The sequence below is a fragment of the Puma concolor genome, chromosome E1, assembly GCF_028749965.1.
Source record: "Puma concolor isolate L17-30 chromosome E1, mPumCon1.1.hap2, whole genome shotgun sequence".
Taxonomy (NCBI): domain Eukaryota; kingdom Metazoa; phylum Chordata; class Mammalia; order Carnivora; family Felidae; genus Puma; species Puma concolor.
In genome coordinates this window covers 57,186,071-57,192,774 of record NC_141680.1, presented here as the reverse complement: position 1 = coordinate 57,192,774, position 6,704 = coordinate 57,186,071, and the positions used below count along the sequence as shown (strand labels likewise).

General features: G+C 54.1%; 1 long non-coding RNA gene across 1 annotated transcript; it reads left to right on the top strand.

The window, feature by feature from the left end:
• Positions 1–567: 567 nt before the first annotated feature.
• Positions 568–5,791, top strand: LOC147574521 (uncharacterized). Its single transcript, XR_015244283.1, has 3 exons — positions 568–704; positions 1,740–3,010; positions 3,106–5,791. It is a non-coding gene; the product is annotated as an uncharacterized LOC147574521 (long non-coding RNA).
• The last annotated feature ends 913 nt before the right edge of the window (positions 5,792–6,704 follow it).

The window sequence follows — 6,704 nt, the reverse complement described above, 5'->3', positions numbered from 1 at the left end:
GGGTCTCCTGGGTGGATCGGTTGATGAAGCATCTTATTAACCTCAGGTCATGATCTCATGGTTTGTGGGTTTGAGCCCCGCATCGGGCTCTGTGCTGACAGCTCAGAGCCTGGAACCTGCTTCGGATTCTGTGTCTCCCTCTCTCTCTGCCCCTCCCCCACTGACACTCACTGTCTCCCTCTCTCTCTCTCTCTCTCTCTCTCTCAAAAATACATAAAAACATTTTAAAGAAAGGCAGTAGGAAGATAGGATTCAATAGAGAGATGTATGCGTCATGAATAGGCTGTGAGCTATGGAGTGTAATTCTTCTGAGGGGCACAGAGAAACATCGAGACTACTGAAAGAGGAAGGGCAGGGGCCTCGATCCCCGCCACATCCACCTCGCTGGCCCCAACCTGTCCGCAAACGCTAGGGAAGAAACGAATGATGCAAAATTGCCACGTGATGTTAGAAAATGAGGGAAATGACGCCTTCCCCACCACCGATAACCACTAGCAGACATGATTTAGGGGAAGACCAAGGCTGAGAGCCGCAGGCCTGAGCCCCCACCTTCCCAGGCAGGGTCCTGCAGCTGCAGAACCTCTCATCAGCTTCGGAGCCTCTTCCCAGCATGGACACATGCGCTCGGAGGCCAGCGGGGACAGGGGCGGACACTCTCTGGGCAGACACAGTGGCAGCAGCCTCCGCACTGAGTCCTATGAACGGTAGGGGTCCCAGGAAAGATTTGGGGGTGGTTTAGCTGTGGGGCCATTCGGGAGAACTTCCCTTTCTAAGGGGGCACAATCTCAGAGCCGCCCTCTCCCTTGGGCAGTCGGTGGCTCCCATCAGTCTGCCTCTTCGTCTCCAGAGCTCAAGGCCCACGGGGGTCTCTGGGAGCACCTCGCCCACTGTGGGTACCCCTCAAGGGTGGCCAACAGGCCAAGGGGCTGGGCACCAAGGGCCACACAGCAGTTAGTGGCCACATGACTGGCTGGTGGTAGGAGGGGAGCTGACAGTTGGGCGAGCCTGGAATGAGAGGGGAGAAGAAACCAGCACCTACTTATGGGACAAGTGCTTTGTCTCCAGGGGGTCAATGTCTTCGGGATCCCCGAGGCAAACAGACCACGGTGCATGAGAGGCAGTGGGGGTGGGGCGGCCAGGAAGGAGGATGAAGCAAAGGAAACATCTGGTTGCCCAATCTGGCCCGGACTGTTTCTCCGCTGGACTCCCCGAGACTGCCCGCACCCCAGCCTCCTCCTGCCCATCTCAGGGGAAGCTACTCCAGCATGGCTGGACCCTCCAGGGTCCCAGGCAGCTTGACCAACCTATATTCCAGCGCATTCCACAGTCCCAGGCTCGCGGTCCATCACCAGCTGGTCATGGCCTGTAACACGCTCTCTTGCTTGGCCCCGGGCATGCTGTGGTCTAGACTGAGCGGAAACTGTGGGCGAGCAGAGGAGTGTCAGTGCTGGCCAGAGGCCTGAGAGTGTTCTCTGTCCCCCAGAGGGCTTCCTGGCCACAGAGTCCCTGCTCCATGAGGGTCCTCTGTAGAGAAGGTGCCTGGACCTGTAGAGAATGTCAGCACCTGCAACCTAGGGTTTTGCAGAGCTCAGCGGGAGCATCTACCTGGGGCCTGCTCCTGGCTCTGCCCCGAGGGCAGCCCTGGGGCTCCGCAAAGTCCCAGTCGTAGGGACGGGATCAGCAGCTGCGGGAGGGGACACGGGTCATTCCTTCATCTTCGACCTCCTCCATCGTTCCAGGCTGCAGTCAAGCCATCCCCTCAGAAGACATCCCTGCCTCCTCCAGGCCCCTCTGAGCCCCCTCCTGCATCCCCGGCCCCTGCAAAGTCTGGTTCTGGGTTTGCTCACCCACGCTGGGGTGACACTGAATGCCTCCCTTCTCATGGTAAGACTCCATGGAAGCAGGGCCCTCGCAGCCCCAGGTTCATGTGCCCACCATGTTGCCCAGGGAAGGGAAACCAGATCTGGGGACAGATAACAGGGAGGCCAGGGCACCAGGGCCCCTCTCGTCCTTTTGCCAAACTCCATCCTCAGGAAGAAGAAAGGGCTAGAGCTTAAAACGGTGTGAGCATGTGATCATCCATCCAACTGAGCACTTAAGACTTGTGCCCTTACCCTAAACTACTGCTCAACAGAAACTAGGTGCAAGCAGAGGCCAGCAGCCTGCACACCGGGCAGGGAAGACAGGGGCAGCATCCAGGGCTCTGTGACCGTCCTCTGCCAACCCCCCCAGGGACACACAAAGCTGGTGGGTGGGTGGGGGCAGCCTCCCCCAGCACCGGCCTCGTGTGTCTCCTGAATCACAGCTGATAACCTGGGAGGTGGGTGCAACAACCCCAAGCTCTGTGGGCCGTACTACGCCTGTCGAGTGGGTAACTGCTCGGGGCAGGGGGAGAGTGAGTTCTAGAAGGCAGTGGAGGGCACCAAACTGCTGACCCAGGAGTGTAATGGGGAAGAGGATGTTGGGCCCCTGAGTCCTCACTCCCCCGGCTTCCCCCCTACCCATCACCACCTTCTGCTTCTTCCTCCTTCCTCTCCCAAGAGCAGCCCCAGGCCTCTTTCCATGTGGAATGACACCAGGCGAACCTAAAACAGTCTCTGGGGGCTCTTGCCCCTGCACTGACAGGGGGTGGGTGGGGGGTGGGATGAACCTGCAAACCATCCATTCAGAAATTTCTAAAATTGGCTTGGGAGGGGGCACATTTGGCCTCGAGCTTGAATATCTGAGTGTCTGACACTCTGGGAATAACCCCAACTCAGGAAGGTCAGACGCTTCCTCAAACACATGCACACACACCCCTGTAACCACCTTGACCGCTCCACTCCCCCCACCCCACCACTGCCGCCCAGCTCATCTGTCCGTCACACAGCAGCCTTCCCACAGGCATTTCTGGAAGCTGGCAGAATGTGTGTGTTTCAAAGGGCCACCTCAGGCCAGCCCAGAGCTCATGGCACCTTGCCGTGGGTGAGCGCGAGCTATAGACACGGCCACGCCTGTTCTGACACAGCAGGTGAGTGTTACACGCGCCGCCCGTCCGCAGAGGTGAAGCCAAATGTGTTGCCTCAACTTGCCTGCATCTCGTGTGTTCTTTTTAATTTCTTTCAGGTTTTCTGTGCCTCCCTGAGAGCCAGAGAGGTCTGGCCGTTTCCATTTTCTGAGTCACTTAGTATATTACAAAATGAAGAGAGTCCAAAAGAGGATTAAAGAAAATTAGACATTTAACAATTCTAGGCTTTTGACATGCAGCACACGCACATGCACACGCGCACACACATGCGCACACACACACGGCAAGAAATTGAACTGTTCCTCAATTATGAGGTTTATAAAAATATTAACTCACAGTGTGGGCTGGCGGTGGGACCCAGGTGCAGAGCAATGGGAAAGATACCTTCTCTCCTTCCCAGCAGGGGATGTCCCATAAACTGTGACTTTAAGAACCAACTCACTTAGCTTGAGCCCCGCTTCAGGTGAACCCCACTTCTCTCCCTCTCCCTCTGTTTCTCTGCTCCTTGCTCACTTGTGCCCTCTCTTTCTCAAAAAAAGAAGAAGAAGAAGAAGAAGAAGAAGAAGAAGAAGAAGAATTGACCATATAGAACTTCGGGGCTCCTGGGTGGCTCAGTCAGTTGAGTGTCCAACTTCGGCTCAGGTCATGATCCCACGGTGTGTGGGTTTAAGCCCCGTGTGGGTCTTCATACTAAAAGCATGAAGCCTGCCTCGGATTCTCTGTCTCCCTCTCTTTCTGCCCCTTTCTTACTCACACATACTCTCTCTCTCTCTCTCTCTCAAAAATGAATAACCGTTTAAAAAATTTTTTGAAAGGAACCAACTCACTTAGGAATAATGTCAATCCTATCCAGATGGCCAACAGGCACATGAAAAGATGCTCAACATCGCTCCTCATCAGGGAAATACAAATCAAAACCACACTCAGATATCACCTCACACCAGTCAGAGTGGCTAAAATGAACAAATCAGGAGACTATAGATGCTGGAGAGGATGTGGAGAAACGGGAACCCTCTCGCACTGTTGGTGGGAATGCAAACTGGTGCAGCTGCTCTGGAAAACAGTGTGGAAGTTCCTCAAAAAATTAAAATAGATCTAACCTATGACCCAGCAATAGCACTGCTAGGAATTTACCCAAGGGATACAGGAGTGCTGATGCACAGGGGCACTTGTACTCCAATGTTTATAGCAGCACTTTCAACAATAGCCCAATTATGGAAAGAGCCTAAATGTCCATCAACTGATGAATGGATAAAGAAATTGTGGTTTATATACACAATGGAATACTACTTGGCAATGAGAAAGAATGAAATCTGGCCTTTTATAGCAATGTGGATGGAACTGGAGAGTGTTCTGCTAAGTGAAATAAGCCATACAGAGAAAGACAGATACCATATGTTTTCACTCTTACGTGGATCCTGAGAAACTTAGCAGAAGACCATGGGGGAGGGGAAGGGGGAAAAATTATAGAGCGGGAAGGAGGCAAACCAGGAGGAGTCTTAAAAACTGAGAATAAACTGAGGGTTGATGGGGGTTGGGAGGGAGGGGTGGGTGGGTGATGGGTATTGAGGAGGGCACCTGTTGGGATGAACACTGGGTGTTGTATGGAAACCAATTTGACAATAAATTTCCTATTAAAAAAAAAAAGGAATAATGTCAATCCTAAGTTTGAAGAAATGCTCTAACAAAATTGGGTTCTGGTAATGGTCGTACAACTGTAAATTTACTAATAATTATTGAAGCACACATATAAAATGAGTAAATGTTACAGCATGACACCTAAATTTTTAAAAAACAAATTTAAAGCCCGTTGTGGCTATGAGCCCACAGGCCTTCTGTCCACCACCTCCCCACCCCCATCTTGACCTGTGTATGTCCTTCTTGATTTTTTATTCCCTCATCTGCCCCAATCTCCCTCAGATCCTTCCTGGCGCTGATCAGATGTTAGCATTTCAAAGAGCTGGTTCCCTCCTTCCTGTAAAGTGAAAGGAAACAGGGAAGGCTGTTAACGAATCAAGTACCAAAGTAGCTAAAAACTTCCAGAAGAGGGAGTGGGTGTCTCTATCTCTCCCAAGGAAGCAAGGAACCACGTGGAGTAGTGGCCGGGCTGCTTGTCAGCAGTGCTGAAGGCAAGATCCGCTGCCCTGGCCTGGCCTCTGGTATGCCCAACTCATTCCTATCCGGCTCCATTGCACCCTGAATCCCAACACCTTCCATGCTTCCACTCCTGACTGCACCCACCTCCCCACCCCCCCACCACTGGCTGCACCTTGGCTCTATCCCAGTCTGGCCCTGCCTGTCTGTTCTATCTCTGGTTGGCCCCTGGGGACACATGAGGGCCCTAGAGAATGAGGTAGTGGGGCAGGGAGTGAGCACAGGCTGGAGTAGGTCCAATGGCCAAACCTGGCCTTAGAGCAGGCAGGCTGCTGGACCAGGGAAGTCAAACAGTCCTGGTCCTAATTCCCAAGGTGGCTGGAACTAGGGAACACAAATCAGGCAGCGGGTCCCAGCAGGCCAGAGGCAGTGCAATCTGCTTCAATAGAGAAGTTGCTCTCCCTAGAACCCAGGTAAATTCAGAACTGACCGGCCGGGCAGCCCTTATCGCCACCCAGGGGTGGTGGTCGGAACTGCCGGCTTTCTTGGACGGTAACGTTGTTCCTATCTCTGCAAACCAGGAAGTGGAGAGGTTTCCGTACACACATCCAGGCGTGTGGCATTGATCCTTCCAGATCCTTCAGCCAATAGACCAGGAGCGAGGGGAAGGCTCCAGCCCTTTGGAAAGAAAGTGTGGGGGCTTCTGAGAAGCGGGGGGTCCCTCTGTGGTGGAGGAGGGACAGGGGAAGGGAGGAGGGGGAGAAGTATGGAGAAGGGAACAGACAGGGAGCCCAGCTCTCAGACCAGGCCGCACAGGAGAGCTGGCAGATGCTGGAACTCAGGCTCTGGGGTCTCTTGGGTGCCTGGTTCCCAGCCAGTGAGACCCAGGGGACGCTCAGATGCCCAACCAGACGGTCAGCTGAGGCTCACCTGGGACTTCCCAGCTGCCTGTTAGGTTGAGTAGGCTGGTTATAGAAGAGGGGCAGGGCTGAGGCTGCAGGTGGCGGAGGGCAGCAGCCTCACCTCTGGGACTGAGAAGGCAGAGGCCGGAATGCATCAACCTCCCTGCCCTCTACCGTAAAGCTCTGGGGTCAAGGCCCACGTACCCTAAGGCTCCCTGCTGACAGGAACTCCCTTCTGAATGTGTGTTTTGGCCACAGTTGAGGAAGAGACCCAAGATGAGACCTTCAGTGCTGCGGAGTTTCCAGCTCCAGAAAATAGGAAGCTTGGCTTTTGCGGTGGGTGGCTTCAGGGGTCCGAGTACATGAGCCTGTCTGTGCAGGGAGGGGATGGGATGTGCAAGAAACAGTGCTTGGGGAGCCCATCAGTGAAGCAGAAAGAGGTGTAATGCTGAGACAGCTTTCCAGCCCTACGGACCGCATTGGTTTATGCAAAAGCTGGGGTTCTCAACCGTGGATGAACATCAGACTCGCCTGGGGAGCTTTTTAAAAAAATACCCATGCCCGGGCCACCTTTCCAATCTCCTTCCCCTTTTCCCCACCCAGGTGCACCTTGAGGTTCTGACTCAGTTGATTTGAGCGGAGCCCTGGGACTGCCCACAGGCGCTGAGGAAGAGGGAGGGTGCGGGAGGTGGGATGCTGCA